Source organism: Oncorhynchus clarkii, chromosome 21 (genome assembly GCF_045791955.1).
Source record: "Oncorhynchus clarkii lewisi isolate Uvic-CL-2024 chromosome 21, UVic_Ocla_1.0, whole genome shotgun sequence".
Classification (NCBI taxonomy): Eukaryota; Metazoa; Chordata; class Actinopteri; order Salmoniformes; family Salmonidae; genus Oncorhynchus; species Oncorhynchus clarkii.
This window is the reverse complement of record NC_092167.1, coordinates 41,101,880-41,118,629: the sequence shown is the minus strand read 5'-3', so window position 1 is coordinate 41,118,629 and position 16,750 is coordinate 41,101,880. Positions and strand designations below refer to the sequence as shown.

The 16,750-nt window shown below is 46.5% G+C and overlaps 1 protein-coding gene across 1 annotated transcript in view; it reads left to right on the top strand.

The window, feature by feature from the left end:
• Positions 1-16,750, top strand: part of LOC139379056 (neurexin-2-like) — a 929,896-nt gene that overhangs the window by 872,889 nt on the left and 40,257 nt on the right. The window lies entirely within an intron of this gene.

Sequence of the window (16,750 nt, the reverse complement as noted above, 5' to 3'; positions counted from 1 at the left end):
ATGACAAGTAAAATGGTTGGTCATATTAGATATATTGGTTATATTATTGTTGCCAAAACAAAAACTCTCACTTGGTGTCTCTCTCTCCACTGTATTCTACAGTAGTTATGTCAACTCCCTCCACCATGGTGACTACAAGGAAGACATTTTCTGTTTCTGATCCCTGATCATACTGAGCTGGATCTATCCACACTGTTAGAACCATTATCCCGGAAGGCAAGGAATGATTCAGTAATGGTTGAATTGTCATATTAATAATGCTGCTTTTCTTACACACCAATGGGTGTTTCACTAGCCTGGGGACCCGTCTCTTCAGCTAACCGACTCCCTGTAGTCCATGTCATGTGTCTTTGGCAAGGACAAGGAGTGGAATGTTAGCTAAAGAGACTGGTTCTCACAGTGTTTCAGAATCATTCAGAAAGGTCTGATTCAAATTGAGGGTTTTCTCCGGTAAAAGTTTGAGCTCGCTGGTTGATTCTCCTGTTGCGTGCCTGTTGTCTCATTCTATAGCGCCAATTACTACTGTCTCTAGGGAATTCATGGTTCGATGAGAAAAAGTTCACAAAAGTTTGTTTATGGTTAACTCTAAGAAAATACACCCACTCCACAGTATGAAATCCCAAACCCTGCCTCTGTGGAGTGATCCAGGAGTAACACTGCCTCTCTCTCCTCTCTGAAATGTCTAATTGAAGTTAAAGTTTAACATGGTTAAGGTAAGGTTTAAGGTTAGGGTTAGATAAGGGTTAAGGTTAGGCTAGGGATGTCTCAAGGATCCCGAATAGCACTAACCTTCTTCACTCTGGAACCCTCTGTCACCGTGGTGATCCAACCGACACACATTGGCTCCATTGTCTCCTGCAGAGAAAATCTAGATCCTCTCTCCATCCGTCAGCACTAGGACAGAGGTCCATGTATCACAACCAGGAAGAATAGAACGCCAAATAGAACACAGAAGAATAGAACACAGAAGATTAGAACACAGAAGAATAGAACACAGAAGAATAGAACACAGAAGAATAGAACACAGAATAGAACACAGAAGAATAGAACACTGAATAGAACACTGAAGAATAGAACACAGAAGAATAGAACACAGAAGGATAGAACAATGAATAGAACACAGAACAATAGAACACTAAATAGAACACTGAATAGAACACAGAAGAATAGAACACTGAATAATAGAACACTGAATAATAGAACACTGAATAATAGAACACGGAAGAATAGAACACAGAAGAATAGAACGCTGAATAATAGAACACAGGAGAATAGAACGCTGAAGAATAGAACACAGAAGAATAGAATGCTGAAGAGTAGAACACAGAAGAATAGAACACAGAAGAATAGAACACAGACGAATAGAACACTGAATAATAGAACACTGAATAATAGAACACTGAATAATAGAACACTGAATATAACACAGAAGAATATAACACAGAAAAATAAAACACAGAAGAATAAAACACAGAAGAAAAAAACACAGAAGAATAGAACACAGAAGAATAGAACACAGAATAGAACATCGAATAGAACACAAAATAGAACACAGAAGAATAGAACACCAAATAGAACACAGAAGAATAGAACACTGAATAATAGAACATTGAATAGAACACTGAATAGAACACTGAATAGAACACAGAAGAGAACACAGAAGAATAGAACACCGAATAGAACACAGAAGAATAGAACACAGAAGAATAGAACACTGAATAGGACACAGAAGAATAGAACACTGAATAGAACACAGAAGAATAGAACACTGAATAATATAACACTGAATAATTGAACACAGAAGAATAGAACACAGAAGAATAGAACACTGAATAGAACACTGAATAGAACACTGAAGAATCGAACACAGAAGAATCGAACACAGAAGAATAGAACACAGAAGAATAGAACACCGAATAGAACACAGAATAATAGAACACCGAATAGAACACTGAAGAATCGAACACAGAAGAATCGAACACAGAAGAATAGAACACAGAAGAATAGAACACAGAAGAATAGAACACCGAATAGAACACAGAAGAATAGAACACTGAATAAAACACTGAATAGAACACTGAAGAATCGAACACAGAAGAATCGAACACAGAAGAATAGAACACCAAATAGAACACTGAATAGAACACAGAAGAATAGAACACTGACTAGAACACTGAAGAATAGAGCACAGAAGAATAGAACACAGAAGAATATAACACAGAAGAATAAAACACAGAAGAATAAAACACAGAAGAATAGAACACCAAATAGAACATCAAATAGAACACCAAATAGAACACCGAAGAATAGAACACAGAAGAATAGAACACTGAATAGAACACAGAAGAGAACACAGAAGAATAGACCACTGAATAGAACACAGAATAATAAAACACAGAAGAATAATACACAGAAGAATAAAACACAGAAGAATAGAACACAGAAGAATAGGACACTGAATAGAACACAGAAGAATAGAACACAGTAGCCGGGCAGCCTGTTGACACCAGCATGTTATCTCTGACTTTCATTTCCTTGTAATTGAATTCGGAGGCCTCTTTTCTTCCTCTGTTGTTGTTGTTGTTGTTGTTGTTGTCGGCGTTGTTATTTTGTCAGTCGAGCGTTTCTCTTTTTCTCTCCCCTCCTGCTGATCGAGGTTTTAGAGTTTGTTTGTTTGTCGGTTTAGTTGTTGGGGCTGATGCTATTGTTGCGTTGTGTGTTTGGGGTGGGGTGGAGGAGGAGGAGGAGATGATGGGGTTTGAGGGGAACGGGGGTGCGCTAGGCAGATTATCTTTACTCATTTATGTTGGCTACATACACAGTATATTTAGAGTGGCTCTTTGAAGGTTCCCTGTCTGTCTGTCTGTCTGTCTCAAGTCTTCCTGAGGAAAAGCGGAGCTGCTGCGCATTAGGAGTGCAAAGCTCTGATGGGACGGAGGGATAGAAGAAAGGAGGTAGGAAGGGGGACTTACCAGGGGGTGTGTGAAGTGAAATAGGGTAGGGGGGTACATTTTAAGAAGGAGGAAGAATGGCGTCGGAACAGAAGCCTGTGACACAAATTATTATTAATCCACTGAGTTTGTCTGAAGGAATCGCTCCGAAAAATGGAACAGAATTTAGTTATGAACTTACAAGTCATAGAATAGAATGGTAGACCTGTGTGGACATAGCACACTCAAGGCACTCTTACCAGAATGATAAAGATCAATGGCCTTTATTACAATGAATGATCTATCGGGGAGAATATGTCATATCCACCGGTCGACCAAGAACCAGATCAACTGCCGATGCAGACTGAATGGCCACAGTCGAACAATTTCCAGATAGAGATTCAAAATGCGGTCCGGATTCTCCATTAATGTATATCTGGCTGATTTATTTCTGTCTACACTATAGGAAAATGGTCTCTCATGGCCATTTTGGATCAGTGCAGAGAGCCTCTCTGCGCAGCCATAGCGTCTGTAAATGCATGTGCCTGCTTCCCGGCCGAAACGGTTCGGAAGAGTAGGTGCATATATTATGATTACATTTTGTGCCACTTTTGTTGGTTTTGGACTTCGGCAAGGGTTTTTTCGGGTTGATCGGGGACACAACATTTTCTCTTGAGGCAAGCTGAAGCCGGTAGCTGAAGTCTACACCCCTTCGCTGGGGATTGATCAATAGTAGGAATTATTTAGTCTTTGTTGTCATTCAACGAGACACAACACGTTTTCATTGAGAAAAAAAGATGGCTGGCTGGAGGAGATGAGGGGGACTCCTCCTCATCTCATAGACTGTGGGCAGGTGATTTGGAGGGCAACCGGTAACAGGGACAGACTGGGGAAAGATAAGCTCTCCCAGAGGAGGGAGGGAGGGAAGGGGTAGAGGGGGGGTTCGCTACCATAGCATTGCAGGGAGCTGAGGTACTAGCTGAAGAAGTAAAAAAAAACACCGTCCTTGGTGTGAAAGTAAAATATTAACCACTGAATAAGAGAGGACAGGTAGACTGGCTTTCTGAAAAGAATCAATTTTACATCTTGGGTTTTGAGAACTGCCCTCAGTTCAACTGCAGCAAATAGCAACCATTCAACAACCTCAGCTTCAGATTCCCAAGGTAGGCTTTACAAGAACAGAAAGTGTGAGGAAGCTGTGGTGGGTCAAACATTCAACAACCTCAGCTTCAGATTCCCAAGGTAGGCTTTACAAGAACAGAAAGTGTGAGGAAGCTGTTGTGGGTCAAACATTCAACAACCTCAGCTTCAGATTCCCAAGGTAGGCTTTACAAGAACAGGAAGTGTGAGGAAGCTGTGTTGGGTCAAACATTCAACAACTAAATACCTTTGTTGATATTTTTTGGGGAAAGCTCTAGAGTTGATACCGTTGCTCCGTACTGTGTGCGTGTGTGTGTGTGTGTGTGTGTGTGTGTGCGTGTGTGCGAGCGTGTCACAGCATACCCCAGCCTAGACAGAGGACAGACACGAAGTGACACAGTACCACCCCTGTCACCTCCAGGCCCTCAGAACAGCATTATTGAATTCTTCTCCCCAGATGCAGGCCCAATAAAACCATCATGGTCTCACACAGAGAGACCAGGTCTGGGTGTTTAAGGTCAGACAGATGGGGTATCTCTCCACATGGGCCACTATTGCCTTCAGATTGGTTTTACACCTATGTTTGTTTGTCTGTCAGATATAAGTGATGGAGACAATAGCAGGACAGTTACCTCTATAAGAAGTAGGAAGTCATCTCGGTTTAGTGTTGATGGTAGAGCAGGACAGTTACCTCTATAAGAAGTAGGAAGTAGTCTCGGGTTAGTGTTGATGGTAGAGCAGGACAGTTATCTCTATAAGAAGTAGGAAGTAGTCTCGGTTTAGTGTTGATGGTATAGCAGGACAGTTACCTCTATAAGAAGTAGGAAGTCATCTCGGTTTAGTGTTGATGGTAGAGCAGGACAGTTATCTCTATAAGAAGTAGGAAGTAGTCTCGGTTTAGTGTTGATGGTATAGCAGGACAGTTATCTCTATAAGAAGTAGGAAGTAGTCTCGGTTTAGTGTTGATGGTATAGCAGGACAGTTATCTCTATAAGAAGTAGGAAGTCGTCTCGGGTTAGTGTTGATGGTAGAGCAGGACAGTTACCTCTATAAGAAGTAGGAAGTCGTCTCGGGTTAGTGTTGATGGTAGAGCAGGACAGTTATCTCTATAAGAAGTAGGAAGTCGTCTCGGTTTAGTGTTGATGGTAGAGCAGGACAGTTATCTCTATAAGAAGTAGGAAGTCGTCTCGGTTTAGTGTTGATGGTAGAGCAGGACAGTTACCTCTATAAGAAGTAGGAAGTAGTCTCGGGTTAGTGTTGATGGTAGAGCAGGACAGTTACCTCTATAAGAAGTAGGAAGTCGTCTCGGTTTAGTGTTGATGGTAGAGCAGGACAGTTATCTCTATAAGAAGTAGGAAGTCGTCTCGGGTTAGTGTTGATGGTAGAGCAGGACAGTTATCTCTATAAGAAGTAGGAAGTCGTCTCGGGTTAGTGTTGATGGTAGAGCAGGACAGTTATCTCTATAAGAAGTAGGAAGTAGTCTCGGTTTAGTGTTGATGGTAGAGCAGGACAGTTATCTCTATAAGAAGTAGGAAGTAGTCTCGGTTTAGTGTTGATGGTAGAGCAGGACAGTTATCTCTATAAGAAGTAGGAAGTCGTCTCGGTTTAGTGTTGATGGTAGAGCAGGACAGTTACCTCTATAAGAAGTAGGAAGTAGTCTCGGTTTAGTGTTGACGGTATAGCAGAACAGTTATCTCTATAAGAAGTAGGAAGTCGTCTCGGGTTAGTGTTGATGGTAGAGCAGGACAGTTATCTCTATAAGAAGTAGGAAGTAGTCTCGGTTTAGTGTTGATGGTAGAGCAGGACAGTTATCTCTATAAGAAGTAGGAAGTCGTCTCGGGTTAGTGTTGATGGTAGAGCAGGACAGTTATCTCTATAAGAAGTAGGAAGTAGTCTCGGGTTAGTGTTGATGGTAGAGCAGGACAGTTATCTCTATAAGAAGTAGGAAGTAGTCTCGGTTTAGTGTTGATGGTAGAGCAGGACAGTTACCTCTATAAGAAGTAGGAAGTAGTCTTGGTTTAGTGTTGATGGTAGAGCAGGACAGTTATCTCTATAGAGCAGGACAGTTATCTCTATAAGAAGTAGGAAGTCATCTCGGTTTAGTGTTGATGGTAGAGCAGGACAGTTATCTCTATAAGAAGTAGGAAGTAGTCTCGGGTTAGTGTTGATGGTAGAGCAGGACAGTTACCTCTATAAGAAGTAGGAAGTAGTCTCGGTTTAGTGTTGATGGTATAGCAGGACAGTTATCTCTATAAGAAGTAGGAAGTAGTCTCGGTTTAGTGTTGATGGTAGAGCAGGACAGTTATCTCTATAAGAAGTAGGAAGTCGTCTCGGGTTAGTGTTGATGGTAGAGCAGGACAGTTATCTCTATAAGAAGTAGGAAGTCGTCTCGGTTTAGTGTTGATGGTAGAGCAGGACAGTTATCTCTATAAGAAGTAGGAAGTCGTCTCGGGTTAGTGTTGATGGTAGAGCAGGACAGTTATCTCTATAAGAAGTAGGAAGTAGTCTCGGTTTAGTGTTGATGGTAGAGCAGGACAGTTATCTCTATAGAGCAGGACAGTTACCTCTATAAGAAGTAGGAAGTAGTCTCGGGGTAGTGTGAGCGTGAGTTAGGTCTTTCCTCAGATAGACCCATTTATATCTCCACAACCAAGCTAACGTACAACAACAAGACCTTGATGATGTTTTTGCATTTTAGTCGACTGGCTGCAGAGTCTCAAGAGCTCAAGGGTTAGGAATCTTGTGTTCTGATGGTTTTAAGTTCCCATATGACAGGTTTCCTCCTCTCCCCTGGTTATATGATGGTGTTTAACACAGTGTGAGGCCAGTGAGCCTCTCTCCTCCTCCTCTGTCGTGGAAGTCGATGAAACGAGACACACTAAGTATTACCTTTACCAACATGGCTATAATTTGATTTAAGTTGCAACTAAGAATATTGCTCTGGTCTAGTGTGTACAATATGTTTCTATGTGCCTCTATCTACAGCACCAGCCGAGGATTAACAGGAGCAGAAGCACTATGTTCCTTACATGACTTGTCACATTGTCATCCCACATTCAATTCCCTATAGCTGGGCTGTCTCCAGATGATTGCCATAGCTGTCGCCTCGTAACTACATCATTATGACCAGTTGAGTACACACTGTCCCAACACACTTTCCTGATCCAGGGTGTTTGCAGAACACCACCAGTAAAGCTGTCTCGTGGCTTTGGCTCCTGGCTGTGCCTGAGAAGAAAGGAGCTTAGAGAGAGAGATAAACATTTTGAGGTACACAGAGAGAGGGGGAGGAAGAGGGAAGTTGGGAAAGAGTTAGGTAGGGAAGGAAGGAAGTGGTGAAATTAGAATGAGAGCAAGGAGAGATGAAGGAGAGAGAGAGCGAGAGAGGGAGGGAGAGGAAAAAAGGAGAGGTGTGCAGAGAGAGGGGGGCACAAGAGGAGAGAGGGGAGTGTTCCCGTAGCGATGTCCACCTACCCTCAGAATGAGAGGTGATAATTGGGATAATTCACTGTATCACCATACCAGTGGGTCAGAAGTTTACATACGCTAAGTTGACTGTGCCTTTAAACAGCTTGGAAAATTCCAGAAAATGATGTCATGGCTTTAGAAGCTTCTGATAGGCAGGTGTACCTGTGCATGTATTTCAAGGACTACCTTCAAACCCAGTGCCTCTTTGCTTGACATTATGGGAAAATCAAAATAAATCAGACCTCAGAAAAAAATGTGTAGACCTCAACAAGTCTGGTTCATCCTTGGGAGCAATTTCCAAATACCTGAAGGTACCACGTTCATCTGTACAAACAAAAGTACGCAAGTATAAACACCATGGGACCACGCAGCCGTCGTACCGCTCAGGAAGGAGATGTGTTTTGTCTCCTAGAGATGAACGTACTTTGCTGTGAAAATTCAAAATTAATCCCAGAACAACACCTTGTGGACCTTGTGGACAGGACCTTGTGAAGGTGCTGGAGGAAACAGGTACAAAAGTATCTATATCCACAGTAAAACGAGTCCTATATCGACATAACCTGAAAGGCCGCTCAGCAAGGAAGAAGCCACTGCTCCAAATCCTCCATAAAGAAGCCAGACTACGATTTGCAACCGCACATGTGGACAAAGATCGTACTTTTTGGAGAAATGTCCTCTGGTCTGATGAAACAAAAATGTAACTGTGTGGCCATAATGACCATCATTATGTTTGGAGGAAAAAGGGGGAGGCTTGCAAGCCGAAGAACACCATCCCAACCATCAAGCACGGAGGTGGCAGCATCATGTTGTGCAGGTGCTTTGCTGCAGGAGGGACTGGTGCACTTCACAAAATAGGTGGCATCATGAGGGTGGAAAATGATGTGGATTTATTGAGGCAACATCTCAAGACGTCAGTCAAGAAGTTAAAGCTTGGTCGCAAATGGGTCTTCCAAATGGACAATGACCCCAAGCATACTTCCAAAGTTGTGGCAAAATGGCTTAAGGACAACAAAGTCAAGGTATTGGAGTGGTCATCGCAAAGCCCTGACCTCAATCCCATAGAAAATTTGTGGGCAGAATTGAAAAAGCGTGTGCGAGCAAGGAGGCCTACAAACCCGACTCAGTTACACCAGCTCTGTCAGGAGGAATGGGCCCAAATTCACCCAACTTATTGTGGGAAGCTTGTGGAAGGCTACTTTGTCCCAAGCTAAACCATTTAAAGGCAATGCTACCAAATACTAACTGAGTGTATGTAAACTTCTGACCCACTGGGAATGTGATGAAAGAAATAAAAGCTGAAATAAATTATTCTCTCTACTATAATTCTAACATTTCACATTCTTAAAATAAAGTGGTGATCCTAACTGACCTAAGACAGGGAATTTTTACTAGGATTAAACGCCAGGAATTGTGAAAAACTGAGTTTAAATGAATTTGGCTAAGTTGTATATAAACTTCCTACTTCAACTGTAGATTGAGATGACACACATTCACTTACGGATGACACACACACATAAGCTAAGCATCAGACGCTCATAGCCTAGTGTGGTAGAAATTCAGCTAAAATACATCTGAGAATGTAGTGCTGAGGTAAAGAGAAGAAAGAGTTGGAAACAGAGAAAAAGAGAGAGAAGAGTGAGAGAGAAAAAATGGAAAGAGATAGATGGAGATACAGAACAGTGGGAAACAGAAAGAGTGAAATAGAGAGAAAGAAAACGTAAAAAGAGAAAGATACGGAGTGGGAAACGTAGAGAAATAAAAAAAGGAGATACAATGACTATTTTCAGCCTCCCCTGTGCTCTTGCTGCCAGGCATTTAACAGAAGTGGCTGAGTGCTGACCCATACTGAACCCGCAGGCTGGAGCCAGAGCGAGAGAGAGAGAGAACCAGAGAGCCAGGGTGTCTGAGCAGCTCAGTTCTCCCAGCCACGGGTCTCTTTGTCCCAGCCTCACAGAGGTCGGCACAGGAGGAGCCTGCAGAGCAGCTCAACCCTTTTAAAGTCTACCTGCCTTTCTTTACCCTCTCTTTACTCCAAGCCTCTCTAACTGCTAGGGGATGAGAGAGAGGGAGAGAGAGGGGATGAGAGGGAGAGAGAGAGGGAGAGAGACAATGAGAGAAAGAGGGGATGAGAGACAGGGAGAGAGAGAGGGAGAGAGAGAGGGAGAGAAAGAGAGCGAGAAAAATGAGCACAAATGAACAAGAGAGAGGGGGAGGGAGTGATGGCACAAAAGAATGACAGGAGAGGGAGAAAGAGAGTTGTGAGGAGGCCAGGTCTCTGAGCAACTCAGCACTTCTCTTCCCTCTACCAAAGGCTTTAAGGGCCCAGCCGTTCCTGTCTTAAGGGCCAGTGTACCAAGGGCCATGGACGTGGCAGTCTGGCAGGGCTTAGACAGACTGGCTCCAGCTTAGGGAACACTAGGTCAGGAACACACAGGCATAGGCTCTGCCCCCATAGTTTGCTACTCGGAGTAGAATGGTGTGGAACTTGAACCGTATAGCAGTTGTGCAATGTGACTACTTAAAGTGCAGTAGAACTTCAATACTTGAACCCTAGCAATGTGACTTTGATGCTCCACTGAGCTAAATGGAACGGGGATGGACCAATGATGCATTATGGGTAGGATTTATTATTAAGGAGTGCTATGATGTACTTGGAGAATGGCCATTTCCTATAGGACAGTGGCTTCAGATGAATGTGCTCCAAGGATATTAGATCAGTATTTCTGGTAGGGTATAGAGTGGGTTATTCAGTACTTATAAGCACTTTTCATGGATAGCTTTTGTTTGATGTTAGAGTTGAGTGATAAAATGGCAGACCACCTCCAACCTAGTCTTTGGACTGAATTCCAGTCAAATCAGATGTGTATAAAATGTTATTTAAGGGGGAAAAAGGATGTCATTGGGATGGGTACGGGAGGGGTACAGGATGGGTACGGGAGGGGGACGGGAAGGGGATGGGAGGGGTACGGGAGGGGTATGGGAGGGGGACGGGAAGGGGATGGGAGGGGTACGAGAGGGGTACAGGAGGGGGACGGGGAGGGGATGGGAGGGGGACGGGAGGGGTACAGGATGGGTACGGGAGAGGCACGGGAAGGGGATGTGAGGGGTACGGGAGGGGTACAGGAGGGGGACGGGAAGGGGATGGGAGGGGTACATGATGGGTACGGGAGGGGGACGGGAAGGGGATGGGAGGGGTATGGGAGGGGGACAGGAGGGGACGGGACGGGAAGGGGACGGGAGGTGGACGGGAGGGGGGAGGGAGGGGGACAGGAGGGGGACCGGAGCCCTCATCAGGGAGACGGAGAGACAAGGAAAAGATTGCTCAAGCTAAGTGGGCTAAACCAGTCTACATTGAAACAAAAGTATTCTTCCACGAGAAATTCCATCATTTGTTGTTTTGTTGATGGTGGTTGAAAACGCTCCAGAATCTCCCATAACTGTTTAATTGGGTTGAGATCTGGTGACTGAGACGGCCATGTCAAATGGTTTACATCGTTTTCATGCTCATCAAACCATTGAGTGACCACTCGTGGCCTGTGGATGGGGGCATTGTCATTATATGGGGGCATAGCCATAGTAGCCAAAATAATGGGCTGCCCAGCATTTTTATACATGACCCTAAGCATGATGGGATGTTAATTGCTTAATGAAATCAGAAACCACACCCTTGTTTCATTATACATTGTATCCCTCATTTACTCAACTGTCCTATTATTTTGGCAGCTGCCTATACATTCTGACTCACCTACACACCCAAGAGCTAGCTAATCATACAGGTGGAGGAGAAAAGCTCCCCTCACTCACTCACTCACTCACTCACTCACACATTACTGCTTCTCTAGAGAGACACATATCAACACATGCTGTGTAGTGGACATACACACACATACTTAATTACTTACTTACGCACGCACGCACGCACGCACACACACACACACACACACACACACACACACACACACACACACACACACACACACACACACACACACACACACACACACACACACACACACACACACACACACACACACACACACACACACACACTCAGTCAGTCAAAGGTTTGGACACACCTACTCATTCAAGGGATTTTCTTGATTTGTACTATAGAATAATAGTGAAGACATCAAAACTATGAAATAATAATGTGCTGAGGCCTTGTTTTTCCTTCACTCTGAGGTCCAACTCATCTCAAACCATCTCAACTGGGTTGAGGTCAGGTGATTGTGGAGGCCAGGTCATTTGATGGAGCACTGCATCTGTCATGTATTGTCATGTTGTGTCTTGTTTCTGTCCTTTCCCTTCACCCTGTCTCCCTCTGCTGGTCGTTATTAGGTTACCTTTTCTCCCCCTCTTTCCCCCAGCTGTTCCTTGTCTCCTCCTAACTACCTCGTCACCCCTTTTCCCACCTGTTCCCTTTTTCCCTCTGATTAGTCCTCTATATCTCTCTCTGTTTTTGTTCCTGTCTTTGTCGGATTCTCGTTTGTGTTACTCATGCCTGAACCAGACTATCGTCGTGTTTGCTGCAACCTTGTCCTGTCCTGTCGGAATCTGCCTGTTCATCTAACCTTGTCCTGTCCTGTCGGAATCTGCCTGTCCATCTGAGCCTACGTGTGTTTCGTCATTAAAGTAACTCTGTTTTGTTAATTCGCTTTTGGGTCCTCATTCACGCACCATAACAGAAGAATCCGACCAAGAATGGACCCAGCGACTTCGGATCCTCTCCACTCTGCCGTCGAGATCCAGGGAGCGATGCTAGGCAGACACGAGCAGGAATTGTCTGCTGCTCGACATGCCGTTGAGACCCTGGCCACCCAAGTCTCCAACCTCACAGAACAGGTTCACCATCTCCGCCTCGATCCACTGGCCACTTCCAGGGCTTTCGAATCTCCGGAGCCCAGAATCAATAACCCGCCGTGTTACTCTGGGGAGCCCACTGAATGCCGCTCGTTCCTCACCCAGTGTGATATTGTGTTTTCTCTCCAGCCCAACACTTACTCCAGGAGCACTGCTCGTGTCGCCTACGTCATATCTCTCCTTACTGGACGGGCTCGTGAGTGGGGCACGGCAATCTGGGAGGCAAGGGCTGAGTGTACTAACCAGTATCAGGACTTTAAGGAGGAGATGATACGGGTTTTTGATCGATCTGTTTTTGGGGAGGAGGCTTCCAGGGCCCTGTCTTCCCTATGTCAAGGTAATCGATCCATAACAGACTACTCTATTGAGTTTCGCACTCTTGCTGCCTCCAGTGGCTGGAACGAGCCGGCTTTGCTCGCTCGTTTTCTGGAGGGTCTCCGCGCAGAGGTAAAGGATGAGATTCTCTCCCGGGAGGTTCCTTCCAGCGTGGATTCCTTGATTGAACTCGCTATTCGCATTGAGCGACGGGTTGATCTTCGTCACCGAGCTCGTGGAAAGGAGCTCGCGTTCTCCGTTGCCCCCCTCTCCGCATCACTACCATCTTCCTCTGCCGGCTCGGGTGCTGAGCCTATGCAGCTGGGAGGTATCCACATCTCGACTAAGGAGAGGGAACGGAGAATCACCAACCGCCTCTGTCTCTATTGCGGTTCTGCTGGTCATTTTGTCACTTCATGTCCAGTAAAAGCCAGAGCTCATCAGTAAGCGGAGGGCTACTGGTGAGCGCTACTACTCCTGTCTCTCCTTCAAGATCCTGCACTACCTTGTCGGTCCATCTACGCTGGACCGGTTCGTCAGCTTCCTGCAGTGCCTTAATAGACTCTGGGGCGGAGGGCTGTTTTATGGACGAGACCTGGGCTCGGGAACATGACATTCCTCTCAGACAGTTAAGGGAGCCCACGGCCTTGTTCGCCTTGGATGGTAGTCCTCTCCCCAGGATTCAGCGTGAGACGCTACCTTTAACCCTCACTGTCTCTGGTAATCATAGCGAAACCATTTCTTTTTTAATTTTTCGTTCACCTTTTACACCTGTTGTTTTGGGCCATCCCTGGCTAGTTTGTCATAATCCTTCTATTAATTGGTCTAGTAATTCTATCCTCTCCTGGAACGTCTCTTGTCATGTGAAATGTTTAATGTCTGCTATCCCTCCTGTTTCCTCTGTCTCTTCTTCACAGGAGGAGCCTGGTGATTTGACAGGGGTGCCGGAGGAATATCACGATCTGCGCACGGTGTTCAGTCGGTCCAGGGCCACCTCTCTTCCTCCACACCGGTCGTATGATTGTAGTATTGATCTCCTTCCGGGAACCACTCCCCCCCGGGGTAGACTATACTCTCTGTCGGCTCCCGAACGTAAGGCTCTCGAAGATTATTTGTCTGTAGCTCTTGCCGCCGGTACCATAGTCCCCTCCTCCTCTCCCGCCGGAGCGGGGTTTTTTTTTGTTAAGAAGAAGGACGGGTCCCTGCGCCCCTGCATAGATTATCGAGGGCTGAATGACATAACAGTGAAGAATCGTTATCCGCTTCCTCTTATGTCTTCAGCCTTCGAGATCCTGCAGGGAGCCAGGTTTTTCACTAAGTTGGACCTTCGTAACGCTTACCATCTCGTGCGCATCAGGGAGGGGGACGAGTGGAAGACGGCGTTTAACACTCCGTTAGGGCACTTTGAATACCGGGTTCTTCCTTTCGGCCTCGCTAACGCTCCAGCTGTCTTTCAGGCATTAGTCAATGATGTCCTGAGAGACATGCTGAACATCTTTGTTTTCGTTTACCTTGACGATATCCTGATTTTTTCACCGTCACTCCAGATTCATGTTCAGCACGTTCGACGTGTCCTCCAGCGCCTTTTAGAGAATTGTCTTTTTGTGAAGGCTGAGAAGTGCACTTTTCATGCCTCCTCCGTCACATTTCTCGGTTCTGTTATTTCCGCTGAAGGCATTAAGATGGATCCCGCTAAGGTCCAGGCTGTCATTGATTGGCCCGTCCCTAAGTCACGCGTCGAGCTGCAGCGCTTTCTCGGCTTCGCGAACTTCTATCGTCGTTTCATCCGTAATTTCGGTCAGGTGGCAGCTCCTCTCACAGCCCTTACTTCTGTCAAGACGTGCTTTAAGTGGTCCGTTTCCGCCCAGGGAGCTTTTGATCTCCTCAAGAATCGTTTTACATCCGCTCCTATCCTTGTTACACCTGACGTCTCTAGACAGTTCGTGGTCGAGGTTGACGCGTCAGAGGTGGGCGTGGGAGCCATTCTTTCTCAGCGCTCCCTCTCTGACGACAAGGTCCACCCTTGCGCGTATTTTTCTCATCGCCTGTCGCCGTCGGAACGTAACTATGATGTGGGAAACCGCGAACTGCTCGCCATCCGCTTAGCCCTAGGCGAATGGCGACAGTGGTTGGAGGGGGCGACCGTTCCTTTTGTCGTTTGGACTGACCATAGGAACCTTGAGTACATCCGTTCTGCCAAACGACTTAATGCGCGTCAGGCGCGCTGGGCGCTGTTTTTCGCTCGTTTCGAGTTCGTGATTTCTTATCGTCCGGGCTCTAAGAACACCAAGCCTGATGCTTTATCTCGTCTCTTCAGTTCTTCAGTAGCCTCCACTGACCCCGAGGGGATTCTCCCTGAGGGGCGTGTTGTCGGGTTGACTGTCTGGGGAATTGAGAGGCAGGTAAAGCAAGCACTCACTCAAACTCCGTCGCCGCGCGCTTGTCCCAGGAACCTTCTTTTCGTTCCCGTTCCTACTCGTCTGGCCGTTCTTCAGTGGGCTCACTCTGCCAAGTTAGCCGGCCACCCTGGCGTTCGGGGTACGCTTGCTTCCATTCGCCAGCGTTTTTGGTGGCCCACCCGGGAGCATGACACGCGTCGCTTCGTGGCTGCTTGTTCGGTCTGCGCGCAGACTAAGTCCGGTAACTCCCCTCCTGCCGGCCGTCTCAGGCCGCTTCCCATTCCCTCTCGACCGTGGTCTCACATCGCCTTAGATTTTGTCACCGGACTGTCTTCGTCAGCGGGGAAGACTGTTATTCTTACGGTTGTCGACAGGTTCTCTAAGGCGGCTCATTTTATTCCCCTTGCTAAGCTTCCTTCTGCTAAAGAGACGGCACAAATCATCATCGAGAATGTTTTCAGAATTCATGGCCTTCCGTCAGACGTCGTTTCGGACAGAGGTCCGCAATTCACGTCTCAATTTTGGAGGGAGTTTTGCCGTTTGATTGGGGCTTCCGTCAGTCTCTCTTCCGGCTTTCACCCCCAGTCTAACGGTCAAGCAGAACGGGCCAATCAGACTATTGGTCGCATCTTACGCAGTCTTTCTTTTCGCAACCCTGCGTCTTGGTCAGAACAGCTCCCCTGGGCAGAATACGCCCACAACTCGCTTCCTTCGTCTGCGACCGGGCTATCTCCTTTTCAGAGTAGCCTCGGGTACCAGCCTCCGCTGTTCTCATCTCAGTTCGCCGAGTCCAGCGTTCCCTCCGCTCAGGCTTTTGTCCAACGTTGCGAGCGCACCTGGAAGAGGGTCAGGTCTGCACTTTGCCGTTATAGGGCGCAGACTGTGAGGGCTGCTAATAAGCATAGAACTAAGAGTCCTAGATATTGTCGCGGTCAGAGAGTTTGGCTCTCCACTCAGAACCTTCCCCTTAAGACCGCTTCTCGCAAGTTGACCCCGCGGTTCATTGGTCCGTTCCGTATTTCCCAGATCATCAATCCTGTCGCAGTTCGACTTCTTCTTCCGCGATATCTTCGTCGCGTCCACCCGGTCTTCCATGTCTCCTGTGTCAAGCCCGTTCTTCGCGCCCCCGCTCGTCTTCCCCCCCCCCCCCCCCCATCCTTGTCGAGGGCGCACCCATCTACAGGGTCCGTAGGATTTTGGACATGCGTCCTCGGGGCCGTGGTCATCAGTACCTAGTAGATTGGGAGGGGTACGGTCCTGAGGAGAGGAGTTGGGTTCCCTCTCGGGACGTGCTGGACCGTGCGCTGATCGATGATTTCCTCCGTTGCCGCCAGGTTTCCTCCTCGAGTGCGCCAGGAGGCGCTCGGTGAGTGGGGGGGTACTGTCATGTATTGTCATGTTGTGTCTTGTTTCTGTCCTTTCCCTTCACCCTGTCTCCCTCTGCTGGTCGTTATTAGGTTACCTTTTCTCCCCCTCTTTCCCCCAGCTGTTCCTTGTCTCCTCCTAACTACCTCGTCACCCCTTTTCCCACCTGTTCCCTTTTTCCCTCTGATTAGTCCTCTATATCTCTCTCTGTTTTTGTTCCTGTCTTTGTCGGATTCTCGTTTGTGTTACTCATGCCTGAACCAGACTATCGTCGTG